The following is a 26,907-nucleotide window of genomic DNA, read 5'->3' on the forward strand; positions in this document are numbered from 1 at the left end:
GGTTTGGAGGATGAAAGCCAGAAAGACCAAATTGTTCCTAAAGTCTGAAGGTCAAGGAGGAAAATGAAGATATAAGAACAGAGCAGGGAGGAAAGAGCAAATGTTGAATCAAGATGAGAGGATAAAAGCCAGTGTAAGGTCTGAACTTCAGAATGTAAACCGGGGCCCAGCAAATTGTGGATCAGGTGGAGGGAGCTGCAGTGACCCAGGGCAAGAGGGCAGCAGCAGAGAAAGCAGCAATGAGACAAAACTGTGTAGTACTCTGCAGCCCCATCTCTGCCTTCTGGAAGGAGCACACAGAAGCAGGCAACAGCAGAGTCTAAGGAGCCTGACAGTCTTACTTTGAATATAGATTCTGCCACTTATTTGCTGTGTGAACTGGCACATGTTACTCAGTGTGCCTTAGTTTCTACACTGTAAAATGAGGATAATATAGGATTGTTACAAGGATTGAATAAGTTAATATTTGTAAAGTACTTAGAACAGTGACTGGCTGTGCTAAGTAATAAGTAAGGGCTTGATAAGTAAATAACTAAATTGTCACCATGGCTTTTCACTTATAGCAGGAAAATTTTTTGACACGTTAATCTATGACTTTCTCTGTGTATCTCCCACCTTTCTCCCTTCCTTTATTCAAGCAGGAAGTTAAGCTCAGGGTTTTTTGGATTCAGCATATTTTAGTCTGTGTATACTTCTCTCGATATTTATTTTACATTTTATTTTAAAAACGTTTAAGGGCAGCAAGAGGAGGGAAACATGTTCCCTCCACAGGGAAGAGTACAGGGGGTGTGCTTTAAGAGTGGAGCCGCTTGTCCTGCTCTGTAGCTCCACATTGCAGAGGGGTCACCTGCCAAGAGAAAGGCTGAGTGGGGCACCTGGGGAGGCTGAGATGCCCAGTTTGGATGCTCCAGCCCTCTTCAAACACTTCCTAACCCAAGGGTGGTGCTGCAGTAGCAGACCTGCCAGCTCTAAAGAGACCATGCCTGTCTCAGAGGTAGACAGTAGGGAGTGACGTATCTTGACCGAAAGGCCTCCTCAGTGCCTTGATTTTTTTGTAAGGTGCTTGACTTTTGCTTAATACAGGGGAGGAGACAGGCCAAGGAGCAGGAGGATGGGAAACTTCAAGAAGGACCAAGGCTGACTTTTCTGCTATTTTGTTGAGATGGGGGTGGCTCAGAGTCTGAGTTTTGTTTTGGTTTAAGAAAATGTTAAAAATATTTCTTGCACACCCAAGTTTGTAAACTGAGAATCATACAGGATAGTCATGTTTTCTTATAACTTCCCCTCTTCACCTACTATTTAAGTTGTTGTTCATTTTAACTATATTTCACTTGATAAAAAATATTAGAAATTGGAAAATATCCACTGATGATGTCATTCCCTGTACCTCCCACCCCCCAACACTCTCCTATCTCAAATAGGGACACGGAACTTTGTTTGCAGCTCAGCTGTCACATCTGAACCTACAACAGCACTATGGCCTGGCTTCTGGGATTTGGATGGAGAAGAACCTCTCCCACATCTGAGTTTTGTGCTTTAGTTATTACCAGAAAAATCTGTGCACCAACCTGTCAGGCTATACTCCTTACTCTGAATTCAGACACCTGTCACAAAAATGAAAACAGGCTTTCATGAAAAAGGCAACAAATATGACATAACTGAAAACCAGCTGTCCCAGGACTGAGGAGCCAGAGAACACAAATGAAGGCCTATTAGCACTCACACTCAAAGTACGATGGCCCCTGGCAGAGCCCACTCTGCTGAGGGTTTGGAGTCTCACTTAGGAGGTGTTTTACAAGTACCTGCAATCAGCTAGGCCACTCCTCAGGGCTGATTTCTGCTGCTCTGTGCTGTGCCACCGACTTGATTGTTCTGTTTGGACTCCTTTCACAACTTCAGCGCTGGTGACCCCAAAGATCTGCTGACCTCACCATTAGTTGATCTGGATTCTACAGCTGCTGCCTTTGACGTCTGAACAGTGCCGCTCTGCCCTCAGCTGTCTTGACCTGCTGAGGGTCAGATCTCTGCTGATTCACCTCATATGTTGGTGCCACGTCTGCCTTCTGTTTAGATCAGGGGCAAGAAGCATCCCCAGTATTGTTACCCCGGTTCTAAATTACAGCAGAGGTTAATAATGTAGCCCTTTTCTTTTTTTCAGTCCACTAGAACAGCTGAGTTGGAATAGTCTCACATAATGACCACCATCTGTATCTAGAATTAGTTTCCTCTAATGCTTTTCCTGTTCCTGGCTCCTTGGGCCAGACTCTTCTTCCTTCAAGTGATTTCCATTTTAGGGCTCCTTTGCCCCCTATGCAAATTTGGAAGAACTCCCCTCCTGTCACTGCTACCTCATCCCCTCTTCCCAGGTCCTCACACATTCCTATCTAGGTCTGAACCCTAATTGTGGATGTAGTTTAAATTTTTTGTCCCAGGGGCTCTTCAGCCTCTAGGAAATCAGTAGATGCACACAAAAGCTTAGTGAGGGAGGGGGTACCATCCAAATGACACACTGGATATGTCTCAGCCTTGGTTTTATCTGGACCCCCTATGTGAGATGATATCCCCCCTGTAGGCTCTGTGCATTTAAGCCCAGGAGTAATGATAATAATAATAGTAATAGTCAATGTTTCTTGAGCTCTTTGCATGTGCCAGGCATTGTACTGGACATGCCCAAAATAAAATATGCCCGATCTTATTTAATCTTCACAACTAGCCTAGGAAGTAGTTGTTATTACATCCATGTGGACTACAGATAAGGACCTTGAGGCAAAGAGGTTGAGTAACTTTCCTGAGGTTCTAAATGGCTGGATAGGGATTCCATTTCAGGAAGTCTGATTTCTGAATCCACCACTGTATCCTTGCAGGATGTGGTGTTTTGTGAATGTATTCTGTCCCCTGGTGTGGAGAGGAGGCTTCCTTCCTGTGTTTAGACACCACCTGACTCTTACCCACATGGAGGAAAATGGCTAATTAAACTGGACAAATAATATCTCATTAACTATCTGCACTGTTCTAAAGAATGGGGACAAAGTGCTCCTGGGTCATTGTGTCAGTCCCTGCCTAAAACAGATCCTTTGAGGAATGACTACTGTCCTTTTCTTTTCAATAATATTCAATAAGCACAAGGATATTCAATGGGCATATTGCCAAAGATGGCAATCTCGTTTACTTGCTTGTCTTTTAATTTTTCTAAGGTGCAAGGCAAATACAGTCTTAGCAATCTATTAATCAGATGACTGCATTATTGATGTACAGTAGAACGCTAAGCAATATGATGACTGTGTTGTTATTTATTAGGTGGGTTAATGGGGACTTGGGGAAATTGCTTTCCTTTTATATTTATTCTCTTCCTTTCTCATGCCTCTACCTTTATCAATGAGGACAACAGTGGCCATGACATTTTAGAATTACACCCAAGGAAAATATTCTATCTATCTGAAAATGTACACTCTGACAAGTTTTGTCAATCAGCAAAGCAAGAGGCATTTTGGGCAGAATACTAGGTGTTGTGGCTAGTGACAAAGGAGGCTGGCTTGCAAAGACCTTGAACTTGAATGGGGATACTGGAAACCATCAGGAGTTAGTAGATATTGGGGGCTTGAGCTGAGTTAGTAGATATTGGGGGCTTGAGCTGCTAATTATTGGCAAGATGGAAGAACTAGTCTGGAAATGCTTTCTTTGTTTTTCCATGTAGCTAATAGTATTTCTTTCTTCTTTTACTAATGATTTAAGTTTTAATTACTTGTGAGAACCTTATATAATAATTATAATTACAAAATAAACACATCTCAGACACTGTTTTTCAAATAGCAGTCGCATAATATTTAAAATTTGGTTAATAGCTCTGAAAACAAAGAGGTGCAGGTATTGCCAGGAATGTATTATAAGAGACAGCTTCTGAGGTTGACTGGCATTTCAAAATGAAGGTATTGAAGTATTTGAAGACTTTTCTCCATTTGTACATAGTCAATGCAAGACAATTGCTTCCCAAACGTTATTTATTTGTTGCTAGTGTTTTTGTGAGCAAACGTTTGTGTGGAGCTGACTTTCACTGTGACCTTCTCTTTCCAGATGTACACCACATTTTGAAAAAAAGATTCTTTTGGAATGAAACTTTTTGAAGAATATTCCTCATGTCTTACTGAGTGTTACTCTTTTCAAAATTTTCATCTAGGAGGAATGTCTTCATTTCTGCTAGGTCTGCAGGTTAAATCTTTGTGTGGTGGATAGGCCTGGAATAGGACGAGTTTCCTACAGACTAAAGGCATTTCTCTACTGACCTTGGTTCCAGTTGAAAGGAGTATCACCCCCAACATGAGAGCATCAAAGTCACCCTCCAAATTGCAATGTCAACGATACCATGTATTTCTGGCCCAGAAGTTATTCATCAATGATAATTTGGGAGTGCAAATGTTTACCTTCAGCTTCTTCAAGGTTTCACTTGTTCTCTCACTACTTATATCATAATCATTTGAGCTCCATGTGGTTGACTGGGTGACTTTACTGCCATATATTTATTAAAAGACTCAGGAGTGGTAACATGCAGTATGGAATAAAGTGGGAGGTAGGGAAGTAGAGAAACAACTTGAATTAAAATTTTAGGGCTTCCCTGGTGGCACAGTGGTTGAGAGTCCGCCTGCCGATGCAGGGGACACGGGTTCGTGCCCCGGTCCGGGAAGATCCCACATGCCGCGGAGCGGCTGGGCCCGTGAGCCATGGCCGCTGAGCCTGCGCGTCCGGAGCCTGTGCTCCGCAACGGGAGAGGCCACAACAGTGAGAGGCCCACGTACTGCAAAAAAAAAAAAAAAAAAAAAAATTTTAGAAACAGCTGTGACCTAAACACAGGATAAGGAATAGCATTATAAAGCTATCAGAGGCATGAGGAATGAACTCAGTAAACATGTATTTAGGGCATTTTGTGTGCCAGAAACTATGCTAGTGATAAAGATGATGTAGGTATGACATGTTCCCTACCCTAGAAAAATTTAGTCTAGCGTGAATAAAAAATATACATATAAATTAAAAATAGCATTTAGTATATGACATGCAAAAAACCAATTCATGTAGACAGTAATAGGTATTTAATTGGAAAACGTTTGGTGAATGAAGGAATAAAGTTTTGTACAAGTGCAATGAGTGAGTCTGGAGGATTGGTTTTTATACAAGGAGTAATTGTTCCTCTCACTTTCTGTAATTTCCTTTGGAGAATTAAAATGATATTTTCTAAATTAAGTAAATTAATTAATTGTAAATAATTAATATTTTCAGCTGTTCTCTATGTGCTGATCCATATAGAGACCCTCAGCCCCTTCTTCTTACTGAGCTCCAGATCCACAAAGCTAAATACCCACTGCATATTTGGTGTTCTAGAGATTATCCAAACTCACTATGCCCCGGCCTGCTCTCCTCCATCTGCATTTTTTATCTCAGTTAATACACTACTATTCACCCCATTTCCAAAGCCACCTTCAATACTTCCCTATCATTCATTTGTCACATTAAGATAGTCCATGTCTCTAATGTCTAAATTCTTAATTTTAAATTTAATTTCTTACTTTGCCTTTCCATTCCTATTAATTCAGGTCTTTGTCACTTACTTCCCAGATTACTATGGTATTATTTTAACTAGTCTCTCTCATCTTAATTGCTTACAGTAGTCTCCTTCCAGTTTGTCATTATTGTCAACAGAGTGTTTTTTCTAATATCAGTTGTCCTGCTTAATTCAATGGCTATCTATAGAGGTGGACAAATTCAAAGTCAATATCTGAGATATAAAACATGTCATGTTATTTTATTTCTATGTCATTTGCCCACACTGTTCCATCTATTTGGAATTTCCTTTCTTTAGCTCAGATTATTTGTCACAATGCTGTTCAAGTGTTAATGACTTAATGAAGGCTCTTCTGACAGCCCTGCACCCACAGCATCCTCTGCTCACCTCCTCCCACCATACTGTAATCTTCTTGTGGGCAGTCTTAGGAGAGTTTTTGATACATAATAGGCCCCAGAAAATGTTAATTAACTAAAGGCATTGTAACAGTGTTGAATTATAATAATTATTTTCATTTATTCAGCACTTACTTTATATCAGGCACTGGCTAAGCACTTTAAATATATTATCTCCGATTATCACAGCAGTTCTGACAGTAGCTATACTTTTTCTTCCTTTAAATCAATAGATGAGCAAATAGAGACTCAGCGAGGTTAAGTGAATTTTCATATGTCACATAGCTAGGTTATGGCAGAAAAAAGATTTGAAACCTAATCCGTTTGACTCGAAATTTGCGAAAGTATGATCTGGATTTTAACACCCTTATGTATTAGAGATCAATGAAAATAAAATCAGTTTATAAGGATGACTATAGTTTAATTTCTCAGTATTAACATAAATATATAAACATAAATATATAAAATATGGATCTGTACACAATAAAATATATATTATATAAAGAGAATTATATTAATGTAAAATATATACTATGTCAGGAATATATAGCATATATTATATATAAGTAAAATTTACTATAGCTGTAGATTCATGCAATATAAAATAATCTATAAATATATGTAATCTAAATTTTTATATATCGAGGATAAAATAATGAAACAGAAGAACTGAAAATAAAAAGCAACACCTTTACCATCCTCAGTCCCACTTTTAAGAGAATGTCACTAAACTACTTTTTATTTTAGTTTTTTGGGTAAGTATCCTCAAATCGAAAGACATCCTTATTTTACTGTCTCCTAATTTATCAGTTTGACTCCTTATGATAAAGGATGAACATTTAGCTCATTTATAATGCTTTGTATCACCTCACCATGTTTCCCATTTTGAAAAACTATAGTATTTCGCTCAGTTGTTTGGTTAATTTTGTTTCTTTATTGCTTGTATATCTCCTTTTCCCCCCATCCATTTTCTACTTATCTCTTAATTTCTCTTAATGTAAAAATGATGCTATTTGCACACCTCCCTTCCTTACATGTCTCCTTCCCATTCAGAGAATCAGCTCTAGCTCTCTTTTTCCTTTCCATTTTCCAGGGTGATATCTTTTACCTTTCATTCTCTAGTTAGAATTGTCTGTCTTGTGTGGAGTGTGTGTATGTGTTCACTCTAGAAATTACAACATGTACCTTTGACTTTCCCTGGACATTGCAAGGTTATTAAAACATTTAAACTCATTTACATTGACTTACATGCCATTGTTTTCTTATATTTTCTAACACATACACATACATGCATATATATGCAAATATATGGGTAAATCTAAATGAGTAATGACTATAAAACAACAAACAATAGTATGTAAGATGTATATTTACATAATGTGTGTTTTAAGACAACATTATTATTATTTTATTCATTTACTTCTCATTTAGAGACTCCCATATATTTACCATTTTCATTGCTCTTCATTCCTTCCTACATCTCTTCCTCTTCACATTTCATTCTATCTTCATTTTATGCATCAAATTCTTAAATTCTATTATTATTTCCTAGAATTTTGCTAGCATTTTCACTTGGTTATTTTACAGTTCCCTATGTCACTTCCCATAAGTTGCAGCTCGCTGCCAACATTTTCAAGCTTGACTTGGAATTTGGCTTGTGGTGTAATTGGGATGGCCCAATAAACATTCCCTAGGGCGTGGTCTGAGTCCTAGTAACTCATGTGTTATCTTGCTAGTTGTAGAAATTTCACTTGATAAACATTCAACATTGTAACCTTAAAAAAATAAAATGTCTGAGCCTGTTATTTTTGTTGTTTCTTGTTCCTAGTTATCTTAGTTTGTGTGTTGCACATTGTATTTTGAAAGACTAATTGTTGAAATAATTTAAGACTGAGCATCATGTTACCTTCCTCTAAAGAGGATTTTCATTTGCTTTGTCAGATATGTAGGAGTAGTAGAGTTGATCTTAATTGAGTTCAAGCCAAATGACTCCAAGCCAAGCTGCGGTCTATGCCCTGGACAATATCTGACACAGAGACCTTTCTCCATTTCGACAATTTGGTAGACAGCCAGGTTTCCACACTGTTAAGTCCAGACAAATTCAGTGAAGGTAAATAAGGAGTTGAAAAACATTTCTCATTGAGTAAGAATGAAAACCATTGGAGTTATTATTATTTTTATTAAAGAAGAAAAATCTAGGTGTTGATTTTATTATAATTAATATATGAAGAACTACTACTCAACAAGAAATAAGATAAAATAAGCTTGGAATCTCCCAAGGGTGAAAATCATAGATTTAATGAATAAATGACTACATTAGTTAGTGGAGACCCAAGGAAAATACTCATATATTTCTTCATCCAGGTACCACTCCCACTGGATCTTTTTGGTCCATCCTCATTATAACCTTTCCATTGTAAGCTAATGAGACAGAGACCCCAGTAATTCATTTCACATTTTTATGTTGTTCCGTGTCCTTCATGAAAAATTAGAGCATCCAGTCATCTGTTTGGAGTTGATTGCATTTGATATAAAATGATAATTACAAGTTTTACCTTTGCATAATGCTTTATATTATTTCAAATTGCTTTCATATCTATTATCTCACTCTATACAGCATAAAAATGTGTGATATAGGCATGTGGTTTGATTAATTTTCATTATACATTTGATGAAACTGATTCCCAGAAAGGTTATACTTAATTTCCAACAAATGCTGATAAAAAAGTTGGACCAACAAAGGGGGGAGGATTCTAATTTTCTTTTTAGCATACTTTAATATGCATGAAACATTATCAGGTGAAGGTAATCTGGAATTTAAATACCAACCTTGTTCATGAATGCAAAGCCATAGTTAAGCTGTACAGGCCCCAAACTGCCTACCTAGTTTGCTTCAATCTTCATGTTTGACACAGATGTATTAGACACCCACCCTTCCTTCGCCAGCCGTTAGAACAATCTCTTTGTCCTTCTTCTTTCAACCTAGGCAATATACTATCTGTATTTTACTTGGGTCTTTGATATTGTTATATTGATATTTCCTGAAGATTTATTTCTGAAATAGTTTCTCTTTTTTCATCTTTCTTTCCTTGGACTTCCATTCAGCTCTCTTTGTTCAGTTGGAAGTAACCAGGACTTATTCCCTCAAGCACACTTAACTAATTTCCCTCTTCCTAAGGCTGATAGCTATGTAATTACATTCTTCCTTGCTATCTTAAGAAAATAATCTGCAGAGGAAAACTAGGTCTCCTTTTGAATATTCGGATGTATGAGATTCCTAATATTAAAATTAATATTTTCCCAAATACTCAATTATTAAGCGCATGGACAATGTTTGTAGAGCGTTTAATCTGGTGTCTGTCCAATGGGAAGTACTCAATAAATGACAATTGGTACTACTATTACCATTATATCTACTACTATTCCTTCTCCTCCTACTACTAAAATTTCAAGCTCTCAAACACAAGGTTTCTTTCTCGCTCTATTGGATTGGTGTGGCATCATGAAAAAATGAAGCAACATGGTGCCAACTTTAGAGGTGCTCCTCTGGCTATGGTTTGGCTCTGCACTCGAGGTCAGTGAAGCCCTCTTTTAGAACTCAGTGTTTTCAACTAAGCATGTATCAGGACTAACATGTCATCAGTGCCTAAAAGATAATTTGGCCATAGCTGTGACATGTAATAAGAAACATTACTTTCTGGTGGGATTCATTTCTGAAATGACATTTTGAGCTGGGGATTTCAACCTATCCGTCCCTCCATTATTTGGGGAATACTTGGAGAGTGCAGTGTGGAATGAGCGTTTTCTGAATGTGACTTTTTAAAAAGTGATATTGAGTTTCAAGATCATTTTTAAATAGAAAGTGGAGGAGGTTCTGAAAGAGTGAAGTTGAAACTATATAGAGACTTCTGGTAGAAATATTTTAAAAGGCATAATCATGATTTAAATTTTGTTTTTAATATTTCTTTTGGCAGCACTGCATGCAGCATGTGGGCTTTCCCCAACCAGGATTGAACCTCTACCCCCTGCAGTGGAAGTGCGGTGGTGTCTTAACCACTGGACTGCCAGGGAAGTTCCCATGGTTTAATTTTTGTCTGGGATAAACTGGCTTTATTTTGTTGGCTGGTGGTTAAATAACCAAATAGTGGGGGGGAGGGGTTAAACATAAAAATCGTTGGGTTTCATCTCAAATATTTGATGAATGATTTTATAAAGGTGAATTAATCAATGCCAATTGTGGCAAAAGTGTAAAAGGTACTGAACTCTACTCAGGGACTACTACTACCATGCTACTGTTTAATTTAACGTTGCTACATTAGCAACAGGCCATCTATAAGTTAGACAAACAGAAGAAACACTATAATGTGAACTTTGACATTGTTGACTGTAGAAGAAATTAAGTGATGTATTAACTGATACAGGATGGCAATTTGGACAAAGTCATTCTATTATTCATGGGAAAACCAATAAATAAAAATAATGCCAGCCAATAGGAGATGAGTTTGCCCTGCATTACTGATTCTGTAAATATTTCTAACTCATGAATGTGTGACATACTGAAAGTGAAAAACGAAGCATTTTTCTTGACTGAGATATGAGAACTCCAACAGCATGTTAAAGAAGGTTTTGACTATGATCGTGTCGCAAATGGTTAGAGATTTCGGAAGAAGAGCTGATCCTTCTGGCTGTTTTTTGCAAGTGAGCGCTTCCTTCTTGATGAAATCTCAGCGCTATTGGCCAAATGTGGGAGACACCTTAGATTTATGTTGTATCAAATAGAGCATAGCTTCAGACTCACTGTTCTTCTTCAGAAAAGTAAGCCACATGTAGTACCTTCTATGGTTGGCTAAGATTTCTTCAGATGACCAGACTAGGCCAAAGCTGTCTTGGAAATCTGACAAAATCCTATGAAGGTAATTTAGCCGCAGGGGATATTTTAGAACATACTGAGCTTTTTGAGTCTTGCAAGATCTGAATCATCTTTTGTTTAGATGAATCGGAGTTTTACTTTCTGAGCTTTAACAACAAAGCTTGATGTATTTGAAGTGTAATTACCAATACTGAGGATTATAGCCACCTAACTTGGCAGACTATTACTCTTTCTTTGGCTCACTCCTTTAATCAAGGGCATTTTAGGGGCTGAATTTGACAGCTGCAGTGCTGGAGACAGATTGGGAACAAGGTTCTGGGGTAAGTTACATTTTCTCTAGCTTTTGTGTCAAAGCAATTGGCAATGTATTAGAAAGGTTCATTGTCTGCATCAAAGCCAGGAGGGTGTAACGTACTATTTCTCTGGCAGAAGTAACAATAGGATGAAGTAGTTTTGATAAAATCTCATTATATTCACATCTATGGGATCAAAGGAGGAGAAAAAGAACCTACTTTTACGGAGAAGAAATGTTGATGTTACATGGTCTTACTCCTCTGGATGTTGGAAGTCCTGGGGTAACTCAGCTACATGGTGGTGTTGGGCTTCTAAGCCTAACATCTTTTTCAGGTTCTTCTTCAAATATATCAGAACCTCTTGGAGAAGAGCAGCATCGGAATCAGCACCAGCAACAACAATCACACAATAATTATAGCAGCAGCATTTTCTGAGCCTCAGCTGTTGGGTTATTCTGGTTCAGTGCATTTACTATACTGAGTTATTTTGATTTGTAACCAATTTTAGTAACTTCCAATAAGACCATAAACCATCTTTATTTCTTCCTTAACCCTCTTTTTAGTTCTTTTGCTCTCTGTAATTCCCTTCCTTTCCTCTTTCTCCTCTAGACACCAAAAGCAACTTCACACAATGACTGCTTCTTTGTCATACTCCCTCGGACCTATGCGATATAACAGTTATTTAGTGTAGCTCTCCTCTTGTTCATCAGGACTTCAAAGCCCTATCCATCTGCTTAGATATTGCTACACAAAAGCAGAGTACATGTAGAAGAGGCCATTCTCCTGAACTGACAGTTAGGATGCTTCTCTGAAAGGAAAGTGCTCAAGTTCTCCGTTGGTAGGCTGATGGCAGGAAAGCAAAGGGGTGAGCTTTGGAGAAAATTACCTATTGGTTCCTATTGCTATGGTTCTGGTTGGACCATAGTCACAATCTCACACCTCAACGAAGAATTATATATATTCTTTGAATGTGTCTTCTATATTTTTAAGAAGTGTTCTGGGCACATACACTGTGAAAGGACTTTGTGGTTAATTAAAGATCTGCAGTAAAGAAGAGTGCTATTAATTTTGTATTCTGTGCCAGCAGCTATTTAATAATTAAGCTATATAGCAGAGGTTAACTCGTTTCCTCTAATAATTTAAAGTAGGTACAGACATTGTAGACAAAGGAATACAGAATTTGAGTTTTCATTAGATAGCTGAGAAAAGTTCCCCATGATAACTGCTCTATCTTGTAATTCCTCAACAACATTACCTTTAGCATGGGCTCATGAAGCCTTCTATCTGTGAAACTACTCAAAACATATTACCTGGTAAAACTTTTAAAAACTAACGATTATGAGTTTGAAGACATAGTGAATAAAATTCAAAACTGAAGCCTGTTTCTCTACTTTTCCCCCCCTTTTGAGTACTTTTTTCTTGAGTTAGAAGGTTAATTGCTAATTCTTTATCATCCAAAGTGTCAGCCTTCTTATTATAATGCTAGAACATATACTGGAATGTCCCTTATCTAACATGACTGGCTAATTATTAAAATACTCTATTTTTTTCCAGCAGTTTTCTTTCTGAGTAAACAAATTGCTAAATTCAGTTGGCTTCCATTTGCACTTCATTGCTTCTTGAAAACAAATACTCTGCAAAAATGAGTTGCCTCTGAGTGTTTATAATCTCCAAGGGCAGAAGGAACAAATGTGTGCATGACTTCTCTAATTGAAAAACAAGAGATTAGGAACCAAGATGGCAGAGCGGAAGGATGTGCTCTCACTCCCTCTTGCGAGAACACCAGAACCACAACTAGCTGCTGGACAATCATCAACAGGAAGACACTGGAACTCACCAAAAAAATTACCCCACATCCAAAGACAAAGGAGAAGCCACACTGAGACGGTAGGAGGGGCACAATCACAGTAAAATCAAATCCCATAACTGCTGGTTGGGTGACTCACAGACTGGAGAACACTTATGCCACAGAAGTCCACCCACTGGAGTGAAAGTTCTGAGCCCCACATCAGGTTCCCAACCTGGGAGTCTGGCAACAGGAGGAGGAATTCTTAGAGAATCAGACTTTGAAGGCTAGTGGAATTTGATTGCAGGACTTTGACAGGACTGGGGGAAACAGAGACTCCACTCTTGGAGGGCACACACAAAGTAGTGTGTGCACTGGGACCCAGGGGAAAGAACAGTGACCCCAGGGGAGACAGAACCAGACCTACTGGCTAGTGTTGGAGGGTCTCCTGCAGAGGTGGGTGGTGACTGTGTCTCACTGTAGGGACAAGGACACTGGCAGCAGAAGGTCTGGGAAGTATTTCTTGGCGTGAGCCCTCCCAGAGTCCGCTATTAGCCCCACCAAAGAGCCCAGGAAGGCTACAGTGTTGGGTTGCCTCAGGCCAAACAACCAACAGGGAGGGAACCCAGCCCCATCCATCAGCAGTCAAGCAGATTAAAGTTTTACTGAGCTCTGCCCATGAGAGCAACAGTGAGCTCTACCCACCACCAGTCCCTCCCATCAGGAAGCTTGCACAAGTCTCTTAGATAGCCTCATCCACCAGAGGGCAGACAGCAGAAGCAAGAAGTACAATCCTGCAGCCTGTGGGGGAAAAAAAAAAACAACACACGTTCACAGAAAGATAGACAAGACGAAAAGGCAGAGGGCTAGGTACCAGATGAAGGAACAAGATAAAACCCCAGAAAAGCAATTAAATGAAGTGGAGATAGGCAATCTTCCAGAAAAAGAATTCAGAATAATGATAGTGAAGATGATCCAGGACCTTGGAAAAAGAATGGAGGCAAAGATCGACAAGATGCAAGAAATGTTTAACAAAGACCTAGAAGAATTAAAGAACAAACAAACAGAGATGAACAATACAATAACTGAAATGAAAACTACACTAGAAGGAATCAGTAGCAGAATAACTGAGGCAGAAGAATGGATAAGTATCCTGGAAGACAGAATGGTGGAATTCACTGCTGCGGAATAGAATAAAGAAAAAAGAATGAAAAGAAATGAAGACAGCCTAAAAGAACTCTGGGACAACATTAAATGCAACAACATTCGCATTATAGGGGTCCCAGAAGGAGAAGAGAGAGAGAAAGGACCCGAGAAAATATTTGAAGAGATTGTAGTAGGAAACTTCCCTAACATGGGAAAGGAAATAGCCACCCAAGTCCAGGAAGCACAGAGAGTTCCATACAGGATAAACCCAAGGAGAAACACACCGAGACACATAGTAATCAAATTGGCAAAAACTAAAGACAAAGAAAAATTATTGAAAGAAGCAAGGGAAGAATGACAAATAACATACAAGGGAACTCCCATAAGGTTAAAAGCTGATTTCTCAGCAGAAACTCTACAAGCCAGAAAGAAGTGGCATGATATGTTTAAAGTGATGAAAGGGAAGAACGTACAATCAAGATTACCTGGCAAGGATCTCATTCAGATTCGATGGAGAAATCAAAACTTTACAGAAAAGCAAAAGCTAAGAGAATTCAGCACCACCAAACCAGCTCTACAACAAATGCTAAAGGAACTTCTCTAAGTGGGAAACACAAGAGAAGAAAAGGACCTATGAAAACAAACCCAAAACAATTAAGAAAATGGTAATAGGAACATACATTTTGAAAATTACCTTAAAAGTGAATGGATTAAATGCTCCAACCAAAAGACACAGGCTTGCTGAATGGATACAAAAACAAGACCCATCTATATGCTGTCTACAAGAGACCCACTTCAGACCTAGGGACACATACAGACTGAAAGTGAGAGGATGGAAAAAGATATTCCATGCAAATGAAAATCAAAAAAAAGCTGGAGTAGCAATACTCATATCAGATAAAATAGACTTTAAAATAAAGAATGTCACAAGAGACAAGGACGGACACTACATAATGATCAAGGGATCAATCCAAGAAGAAGATATAACAATTATAAATATATATGCACCCAACATAGGAGCACCTCAATACATAAGGCAACTGCTAAGAGCTATAAAAGAGGAAATCGACAGTAACACAATAATAGTGGGGGATTTTAACACCTCATTTACACCAATGGACAGATCATCCAAAATGAAAATAAATAAGGAAACAGAAGCTTGAAATGACGCAATAGACCAGATAGATTTAATTGATATTTATGGGACATTCCATGCCAAAACAGCAGACTAAACTTTCTTCTCAAGTGCGCATGGAACATTCTCCAGGATAGATCACATCTTGGGTCAGAAATCAAGCCTCAGTAAATTTAAGAAAATTGAAATCATATCAAGCTCTTTTCTGACCACAGCGCTAGGAGATTACAAATGAATTACAGGGGAAAACACATAAAAAACACAAACACATGGAGGTAAACAATATGTTACTAAATAACCACGAGATCACTGAAGAAATCAAAGAGAAAATCAAAAAATACCTAGAGAAAAGGGAAAACAAGACGATCCAAAACTATGGGATGCAGCAAAAGCAGTTCTAAGAGGGAAGTTTATAGCTATAAAAGCCTACCTCAAGAAGCAAGAAAAATCTCAAATAAACAATCTAACCTTACACCTAAAGGAACTAGAGAAAGAACAACAACAAAAAAATTAGCAGAAGAAAAGAAATCAAAAGGATCAGAGCAGAAATAAATGAAATAGAAACAAAGAAAACAATAGCAAAGATCAATAAAACTAAAAGCTGGTTCTTTGAGAAGATAAACAAAATTGATAAGCCATTAACCAGACTCGTCAAGAAAAAGAGGGAGAGGACTCAAATCAATAAACTTAGAAACGAAAAAGGAGAAGTTATAACAGACACTGCAGAAATACAAAGCATCCTAAGAGACTACTACAAGCAACTCTGTGCCAATAAAATGGACAACCTGGAAGAAATGGACAAATTTTTAGAAAGGTATACCCTTCCAAAACTGAACCAGGAAGAAATAGAAAATATGAACAGACCAATCACAAGTAATGAACTTGAAACTGTGATTAAAAATCTTCCAACAATCAAAAGTCCAGGACCAGATGGCTTCACAGGTAAATTCTATAAAACATTTAGAGAAGAGCTAACACCAATCCTTCTGAAACTCTTCCAAAATATTGTGGAGGAAGGAACACTCCCAAACTCATTGTATGAGGCCACCATCACCCTGTTACCAAAACCAGACAAAGATACTACAAAAAAGAAAATTACAGACCAATATCACTGATGAATATAGATGCAAAAATCCTCAACAAAATACTAGGAAACAGAATCCAACAACACATTAAAAGGATCATACATTATGATCAAGTGGGATTTATCCCAGGGATGCAAGGATGCTTCAATATACGTAAATCAATCAGTGTGATAAACCATATTTAAAAATTGAAGAATAAAAACCATGTGATCATCTCAATAAATGCAGAAAAAGCTTTTGACAAAATTCAACACCCATTTATGATAAAAACTCTCCAGAAAGTGGGCATAGAGGAAACCTACCTCAACATAATAAAGGCCATATGTGACAAACCCACAGCAAACATCATTCTCAATGGTGAAGAACTGAAAGCATTTCCTCTAAGATCAGGAACAAGACAAGGATATCCACTCTCGTGACTATTATTCAACATAGTATTGGAAGTCCTAGCAACGGCAATCAGAGAAGAAAAAGAAATAAAAGGAATACAAATTGGAAAAGAAGTAAAACTGTCACTGTTTGCAGATGATATGATACTATACATAGAGAATCCTAAAGATGCCACCAGAAAACTACTAGAGCTAATCAATGAATTTGGTAAAGTTGCAGGATACAAAATTAATGCACACAAATCTCTTGCATTCCTATACACTAATGATGAAAAATCTGAAAGAGAAATTAAGGAAACACTCCCTTTACCATTGCAACAAGAAGAATAAAATACCTAGGAATAAACCTACCTGGGGAGAAAAAAGAACTGTATGCACAAAACTATAAGACACTGATGAAGGAAATTAAAGATGATACCAACAGATGGAGAGATATACCATGTTCTTGGATTGGAAGAATCAATATTGTGAAAATGACTATACTACCAAAAGCAATGTACAGATACAATGCAATTTCTACCAAATTACCAATGGCGTTTTTTACAGAACTAGAACAAAAATTTTAAAATTTGTATGGAGACAAAAAAGACCCTGAATAGCCAAAGCAGTCTTGAGGGGAAAAAACGGAGCTGGAGGACTCAGAGTCCCTGACTTCAGACTATACTACAAAGCTACAGTAATCAAGACAATGTGATACTGGCACAAAAGCAGAAACATAGATCAATGGAGCAGGATAGAAAGCCCAGAGATAAATCCACGCACCTGTGGTCAACTAATCTATGACAAAGGAGGCAAGAATATACAATGGAGAAAATACAGTCTCTTCAATAAGTGGTGCTGGGAAAACTGGACAGCTACATGTAAAAGAATGAAATTAGAACACTTCCTAATACCATACACAAAAATAAACTCAAAACGGATTAGGGACCTAAATGTAAGTCCAGACACTATAAAACTCTTAGAGGAAAACATTGGAAGAACACTCTTTGACATAAATCACAACAAGATCTTTTTTGATCCACCTCCTAGAGTAATGGAAATAAAAACAAAAATAAACAAATGGGACCTAATGAAACTTGAAAGCTTTTGCACAGCAAAGGAAACCATAAACAAGATGAAAAGACAACTCTCAGAATGGGAGAAAAAATTTGCAAATGAATCAATGGACAAAGGATTAATCTCCAAAATATATAAACAGCTCATGCAGCTCAATATTAAAAAAACAAACAACCCAATCAAAAAATGGGCAGAAGATCTAAATAGAGATTTCTCCAAAGAAGACATACAGATGGCCAAGAAGCACATGAAAAGCTGCTCAACATCACTAATTATTAGAGAAATGCAAATCAAAACTACAATGAGGTATCACCTCACAGCGGTTAGAATGGGCATCATCAGAAAATCTACAAACAACAAATGCTGGAGAGGGTGTGGAGAAAAGGGAACCCTCTTGCACTGTTGGTGGAATGTAAGTTGATACAGCCACTATGGAGAACAGTATGGAGGTTCCTTAAAAAACTAAACATAGAATTACCATATGACCCAGCAATCCCACTACTGGGCATATACCCAGAGAAAACCACAATGCAAGAAGACTCATGTACCCCAATGTTCTTTGCAGCACTATTTACAATAGCCAGGACATGGAAGCAGCCTATATGCCCATCGACAGACGAATGGATAAAGAAGATGTTGTACATATATACGATGGAATATTAGCCATAAAAGGGAATGAAACTGGGTCATTTGTAGAGACGTGGATGCATCTAGAGACTATCATACAGAGTGAAGTAAATCAGAAAGAGAAAAACAAATATTGTATATTAACGCATATATGTTGAACCTAGAAAAATGGTACAGATGAACCGGTTTGCAGGGCAGAAATTGAGACACAGATGTAGAGAACAAATGTATGGACACCAAGGGGGGAAAGCAGCAGTGGTGTGGGGATGGTGGTGTGATGAATTGGGCAATTGGGATTGACATGTATACACTGATGTGTATATAATGGATGACTAATAAAGACCTGGTGTAAAAAAAACAATAAATAAAATTCAAAAGAAAAAAAAAATAAATAATAACAAAAGAACACCCTCCTTCCAAATCTAACACACTTTAAAAATATTGCACAACATTATTTTTTAGACTTTGTAAAGGCACAGTATCTGTTTCTGCAATCCCCAAATTCCTTCATTTGCTATTTGAGGATGTTATTTTATCAAATGGAAGAGAGGGCATCATCTTCAGGGAATAAGATCACCAAATATCTAGGACACAGAAATACCATCATATTTAGACAATGAAGAATTAATTTCCATTTCAATTAACCAGGATTACATGGTTAAAAAGTTGAGAAGAGTAATGATTTATTTTCCAATAGGTTCAGCTTGGTCTGGTTTGATTGTACTTTGCTCTGTGAAAACAAAATCACAGCACTGTAACAATTGCTACTCTGACCATAGTGTCTGAGGAGCAGATAATTTGCATGCATCAAAATTGCGATTTAGTCAGTTTTGCCAGTTTCTTTAGCTCCCATGACCAAACTTGTTTGCAGAGTTTGGATTTTTGTTGTTTCTGTCATGCCTCAGGGAAAGGATAGCCCATTGTAGAGTCTAATATACTTTATATCTAAGACTGAGATTGTGAATAAAAAAAATAATTGTAAGTATGTCTTGGCCACAATTCTTATATCTTTTTTTAGATGATAAAGTGGTTAGGAGACTGCTCTTTGAAACCATACAAACTTGGGATTAGAGACCCAGATCCATCAGTTATTAGCTCCATGATGCTGAGCAAGTTACTAACCTCTAATAATAGTATTTACCTCACTAGATCACTGTTTAGATAATGTGAGATAGTGCACATAAAGTGATTAATCTAGAACTGGACACAGAATAAGGCCACAGGAATTCTTTATTATCATTATGGTTATTGTTGCTACTAATAGAAGCCAGGATTTCATATGCAAGGCATACTATATGAATGCCTACGAGGTATTTCTTATTATTTGTTAAGTGTTTCAATGTCCGTGGAATGAGTGTCAGGGGTATAAGTCACAGGTGTATCCATTTATTAATGGATAAGATGGCAGCACCAGTCTGAAAATGGGACAGTCTTTTAACTTTGGGAAGGCGAAGGTTCATCTTGATAATACTAATGAAAATTCTTTTAAATTTATATGCATTTGTTTTATTTCATCCTCATTACAACCCTATGAATTAGTTATGGGAGTTTTAAGTAAACTAAGATTCAGAGAAGCTAAATAATCTGATGATCACATAATAGGCAAAGCTAAAATTTGAGTTTGGTTGATCCAGTGAAAATTGCTTTTTTGTTTTGTTTGGTTTTGCTATGCATTGTTGCTTCTTTTTGATATTGAGTTTCTGAAACTGTATTGTGACATTTTAATTTTTCTGATTAATAATATAATTGGTTATGTTTTATAAATTCAAGTATAGAAAAGCAACATAATCTGTAATTCTGTTACCATGAGTTAGTCACCTTAACATTTTGGTGCTTTTATCTGTCAAATATATAGCTACCTGATAGCTTCCTTTTGATGCATGATGTTGTTAATATATAGAGGAATCCTTTTTTTTTATCCCTAGGTGATCTTTTATAGATGCCCTTCAGAAAACCCTTGGGTCCCAGACCTTAGTTTTCTGCCACCAGTACAAGAATGGCCATCTTTCCTTTGTTTTTGGCTTGTAAAACATTGTGCTGACATGTAAGGGAGTGATTTGGCATGTGAATATCTACTTTTACAGGATAAATTTCAAATGACCAAAGTGATGCCAGTGAGAGGTGAAAAATTCTCTAAATTTGGTCACCTTCAGAGCTGAGCAAAAGGAAAAAGAACTAGACCAGAAAGTATTTCACTAAAGTCTAAATACAATTAAGTTGCATTCACTTTGCCTACAGATATTTTCTGATTCACGTGGTAGGATAATGAAATAATGAGTGTGAAAAGAGGGAATACAGGCATGGATATACTGAGCATATATGATGGAAAGGCGTGGGAATGATGCATAGTGCCACATTCTCTGCACTCAGGTGAGAGGTAATTGTAGACAATCTATTTAGTTTGACTGCCAGTGATGACCTATCTAAGTCAAGTCTAGTCCTTGAATCTGATTCCATTTCATGGGCTTTGATCACCTACTGAAGGGCGAGGATCTGGGGTGTGTGCATGCACACGTGTGCACATGTGTGTGAGTGTATCGGCAAACATGTATTTGTAATGCCATTCAGGATATAGGTGTCCCTGGAGGGATTATTATTTATACTTATGTTTATTTTTGGCTTATTAAGGACCTCTTGGGGGGCAGAAATGGGATTAAACCAGGCAATCTGCTTTTAAAAAGCAATTTTCCCTCACTTTTGCTTATATCAAATGTGCTATTTTTTTCTTTACAGAGTGTGTGAAATCATTATTTTTAAAACAAATTCTTGTTTTTTCTTCTAAAGATGGTCTTAAGGGATTTCCATACCCAGGACTCCACAACACACACTGCTGATTTTGAGATTTGGATTTTGGTTTGAAGCCAATTTTTCATCTCTTTAGCTTAGCTTTTAGTCTTTCTAAATCCATAAATGCTGAATGCCAGAATTTTAATGTAGAATTGAACTTGGGCCCAGTTTGCAGTTGGTCCCTATTTACCCAGTGACAACTGATATAGGACCCAAGGAGATAGGAAAGCTGAATGATGGTGTTAGATGATAAAGTCTGTGAAGAAAGAAAAAAATAGAAATGGATGATGGTGAAAATTTTCTAAAAATTTATTTTCTTTTATCACAACCTAAATAAATAGCCCTATAGTAGAGCCAGTTTTGGAAGAGAAAACTGTGATAGTTACATAGATAAATCACATACATTCTACTGATATTTGATTAGTCTTACTATGTTTTATAAAGGACCCTGTGCTTTGGCCATCCTATGGCACTTGCAGACTCTTGAATGTACTGTGTTTTCTCATCTTCAAGCCTCCATCCTTTTTCTCATAACTTCACTCATTCTTCAAAATGCAATTTAACAACTTTTCTGGGAAATAGTCCCTCTCTTCTTCCTTTATATTATCAGTGCCTAGCATCAGGCCAAGTACTAGGTGTTCAATAAATTTTGAAACAGTAGGTAAGTGATACAGGAATCAAAACTGGTGGTGAGAAAATTCTTTCTTTCCATTGGAGAAAGGCATTGCAGGGTGGTACAGTTTCAGAGATGAAGAAAAGAAAGGGAGACATGAAGAATATAAAATTCTTATGCATGAAAGTTTTTTAGACTCACATAAAAACTGCTCCTGATAAAAAATTGGAACAAGATAAATATCCAACTACATATCTACAATTGTGTCTGAGTGAACAAATAATAAATTATTTGCATCAAAATAACAAATATAAATTATTCCTGTTTTTAATATCAAACTTTTATAGAAGCTACTTTTGATTTAATTTCTTACAAATCTTAAGACTCTTACTGAGGTCTGAGGACCTAAGAAAGAGGTGGAGTGGTTAGGAAAAAGGTAACAAGCTTGAGTGTGTTAAAAATATAAAAATCTGAAAAATAACCCGAAATGATGAAATAAGGCAATTTGCTAAAATAGAAAAAAGATGGCATTGATTGGAACTTGGATCCTTCTAGAAATATGAGTCAAAAAATAAGTAGCAAATATTTTCAGAACTTACTGCAAACCTCTTTTTATAAAAGACTGAAAGCTGTGAATTAAATGTTGGGGAAATATCATTGTCATGCCTGAGACTGTAGACAGAATAAATCAAGGGACATAGAGGTTCTATCACAAAAAGGTTTATCACATTTTAAAATTCCATAGCTCAATTCTTGTAAGAATATTGGATTGAGTCCTGAAATAAGTCTATTAGTCCATGAAAAGTCAGGCATTGCTAAGTAATTGGAGAGTTCAAAGGAATCAGAATTTCAGAGCTGGAATGAACCTTATGTATAATCCAGTCTGGCCTCTTTATTTTATAATTGAAGAATTTGAGGCTTAGAGAGTGAAATGGATTGTCCAGGGTCACCTAGGGAATTACTAATAGAGTGGCAACCAGGAGTCTGGACTTCAGGAGCTCAGCCTGGAGCCCACTCCTGTGACATTATATCATGCTAGGTTATGTGTCAATAATTCCTTTACTAGGAATTATGTATGGCATTAAGCTGCTGGCCTGGCTGGATAGATTTCCATTCTTGAGAATGATGTGGTACAATTACATTTAACAAGTATTTATTCAACACATCACTGTGCTTGGCACTCAGAAAATTTGAAAAATAATAGAAGTTCCAGTCCTTGCTCTAGTGGCATAGGAAATTATAAGTACCTCACAAAAGTGTGAAATTTTCAAGGCCTAGGTCATCTTACATTCAATGTGTTCTCAGTAGTTAGCATAGGACCTGGTATATTGGATAGTCAAAAACTGCTGAGTGAATCAAACTGGAGAAATGAAACTTGTCTCTAGATCACCCCGTTGTGGCCATTAAATGGTTAAACAGCAAATTATGAGCAACTGCACTAAGAAGAGGAGGCCTTATAGTGTGACATCTTATTTTCTAAGTAATGGAAACATTTTTTCAGTTTATGCCCAATTTAGCATTTGCCTTTTTACAATTTTTGGTTTTTTTGTAAAGAAGGAAGATGGTGACATAGGAAAAAACGTAACCTTGCCATCTCCATAGCATTACAGAAAACTGAGGTAGCAGGCAGAAAGATAAGCCACTCCCCAGTAGAAAAGACTCTGAAGTATAAATGTGTCTGCAAAATATAAATTACCCCTCAGAATTTATTCCAACTTGAGGGAAGGGAGCTGCTTTCACAATCCCATACCAGTCAGTAGTTGGCTGAGAGCCATAGTGGGATGGGGGAAATGTAACCTCTGTTATTTCCAGCCACCTGTGTCTCCAAGCAAAGTGATTCCAATAGCTTCAGAGCAGTCCTCCAAAGAGAGTCACAAGAAGGCAGGTAGAAGTAAAAGCACACAAAAGTCAAGGGAGGGGCACACAGAATTGGTAAAGAAAGGGAATCTCTGTAGAACATCGACAGTATTTTTTATAGCAGTAGTCAGCAAACTTTTTCTGCAAATAGCCAGATAGTAAATATTTTAGGTGCTTCAGGCCATGTCTCTGTTGCAACTACTCAACTCTGCCCGTAAGGGCATAGAAAATATATAAGCAAATGAGCATGTCTGTGTTGCAATAAAATGAAGATACTTTACAAAGGACACTGAAAGTTTCATTTCAATAGCTAGTTTCGAATGACCATTTACTCCTAAGAGTATTTGAACTTGCCTGAAAATCCTTGCCTCATTGATGTCCATCAGTACTACACTAGCATTATCATGATTCTTACCCAATCCTAACCAAGCCTGTAAATTGAAAGACCCATGTTAAACCAGAATCTAATCCTCCATAAATATCCCTATTTTGCCCTCCGTTACCATGGTTAAAAAAAAATACTCTTTTTTTGTCTTATCAAAAGTTGCTTTGGTAATATTTTCAGGAAACTAGCACTTGACAATATTTCCACTTTTTCTATGTTTCCTATAATTTGAATTGTCTATACTTGAAGATCAGTCAGATGTCAACAGGTTTACCAAATTCAAAGTATTTTTCTAGGCACTGTTTTTGCTATGGGAAACTCTGGAAACTGAGATCTTCTTCCTGGCCTTGATACAGATGTTTTAACACTTTTGAAATTGTGTGACTTCTACTGTGTATAAATTACCTAAGAAGTTTTTAAGCAAATTATACTTTTTATAATTTATGGTGTTCTTTAATTAAGGAATTATTTTACTTGATTCAGCTGGGTTTTTTTTCCGCTATATAACAAATTTAATCAGTTATACATATACATATGTTCCCATATCCCCTCCCTTTTGCGTCTCCCTCCCACCCTCCCTATCCCACCCCTACAGGCGGTCACAAAGCACGGAGCTGATCTCCCTGTGCTATGCGGCTGCTTCCCACTAGCTATCTACCTTACGTTTGGTAGTGTATATATGTCCATGCCGCTCTTTCGCTTTGTCACAGCTTACCCTTCCCCCTCCCCATATCCTCAAGTCCATTCTCTAGTAGGTCTGTGTCTTTATTCCTGTCTTACCCCTAGGTTCTTCATGACATTTTTTTTTCTTAAATTCCATATATATGTGTCAGCATACAGTATTTGTCTTTCTCTTTCTGACTTACTTCACTCTGTATGACAGACTCTAGGTCCATCCACCTCATTACAAATAGCTCAATTTCATTTCTTTTTATGGCTGAGTAATATTCCATTGTATATATGTGCCACATCTTCTTTACCCATTCATCTGATGATGGACACTTAGGTTGTTTCCATCTCCGGGCTATTGTAAATAGGGCTGCTATGAACATTTTGGTACATGTCTTTTTTGAATTATGGTTTTCTCAGGGTATATGCCCAGCAGTGGGATTGCTGGGTCATATGGTAGTTCTATTTGTAGTTTTTTAAGGAACCTCCATACCGTTCTCCATAGTGGCTGTACCAATTCACATTCCCACCAGCAGTGCAAGAGTGTTCCTTTTTTTCCACACCCTCTCCAGCATTTATTGTTTGTGGATTTTTTGATGATGGCCATTCTGACTGGTGTGAGATGATATCTCATTGTAGTTTTGATTTGCATTTCTCTAATGAGCAAAGATGTTGAGCATCCTTTCATGTGTTTGTTGGCAGTCTGTATATCTTCTGTGGAGAAATGTCTATTTAGGTCTTCTGCCCATTTTTGGATTGGGTTGTTTGTTTTTTTGTTATTGAGCTGCATGAGCTGGTCTAAATTTTGGAGATTACTCCTTTGTCAGTTGCTTCATTTACAATTATTTTCTCCCATTCTGAGGGTTGTCTTTTGGTCTTGTTTATGGTTTCCTTTGCTGTGCAAAAGCTTTTAAGTTTCATTAGGTCCCATGTGTTTATTTTTGTCTTTATTTCCATTTCTCTAGGACATGGGTCAAAAAGGATCTTGCTGTGATTTATGTCATAGAGTGTTCTGCCTATGTTTTCCTCTAAGAGTTTGATAGTGTCTGGCCTTACATTTAGGTCTTTAATCCATTTTGAACTTATTTTTGTGTATGGTGTTAGGGAGTGATCTAATCTCATACTTTTACATGTCCCTATCCAGTTTTCCCAGCACCACTTATTGAAGAGACTGTCCTTTCTCCACTGTACATTCCTGCCTCCTTTATCAAAGATAAGGTGACCATATGTCCGTGGGTTTCTCTCTGGGCTTTCTATCCTGTTCCATTGATCTATCTTTCTGTTTTTGTGCCAGTACCATACTGTCTTGATTACTGTAGCTTTGTAGTATAGTCTGAAGTCAGGGAGCCTGATTCCTCCAGCTCCATTTTTCGTTCTCAAGATTGCTTTGGCTATTCGGGGTCTTTTGTGTTTCCATACAAATTGGGAAATTTTTTGCTCTAGTTCTGTGAAAAATGCCAGGGGTAGTTTGATAGGGATTGCATTGAATCTGTAGATTGCTTTGGGTAGTACAGTCATTTTCACAATGTTGATTCTTCCAATCCAAGAACATGGTACATCTCTCCATCTATTTGTATCATCTTTAATTTCTTTCATCAGTGTCTTATAATTTTCTGCATACAGGTCTTTTGTCTCCTTAGGTAGGTTTATTCCTAGATATTTTTTTCTTTTTGTTGCAATGGTAAATGGGAGTGTTTCCTTGATTTCACTTTCAGATTTTTCATCATTAGTATATAGGAATGCCAGAGATTTCTGTGCATTAATTTTGTATCCTGCAACTTTACCAAATTCATTGATTAGCTCTAGTAGTTTTCTGGTAGCATCTTTAGGATTCTCTATGTATAGTATCATGTCATCTGCAAACAGTGACAGCTTTACTTCTTCTTTTCCGATTTGGATTCCTTTTATTTCCTTTTCTTCTCTGATTGCTGTGGCTAAAACTTCCAAAACTATGTTGAATAAGAGTGGTGAGAGTGGGCAGCCTTGTCTTGTTCCTGATCTTAGTGGAAATGGTTTCAGTTTTTCACCATTGAGGACGATGCTGGCTGTGGGTTTGTCATATATGGCCTTTATTATGTTGAGGAAAGTTCCCTCCATGCCTACTTTCTGCAGGGTTTTTATCATAAATGGGCGTTGAATTTTGTCGAAAGCTTTCTCTGCATCTATTGAGATGATCATATGGTTTTTCTCCTTCAATTTGTTAATGTGGTGTATCACGTTGATTGATTTGCATATATTGAAGAATCCTTGCATTCCTGGAATA

The sequence above is a fragment of the Mesoplodon mirus genome (assembly GCF_964341445.2).
Source record: "Mesoplodon mirus genome assembly, chromosome: 3".
Taxonomy (NCBI): Eukaryota; Metazoa; Chordata; class Mammalia; order Artiodactyla; family Ziphiidae; genus Mesoplodon; species Mesoplodon mirus.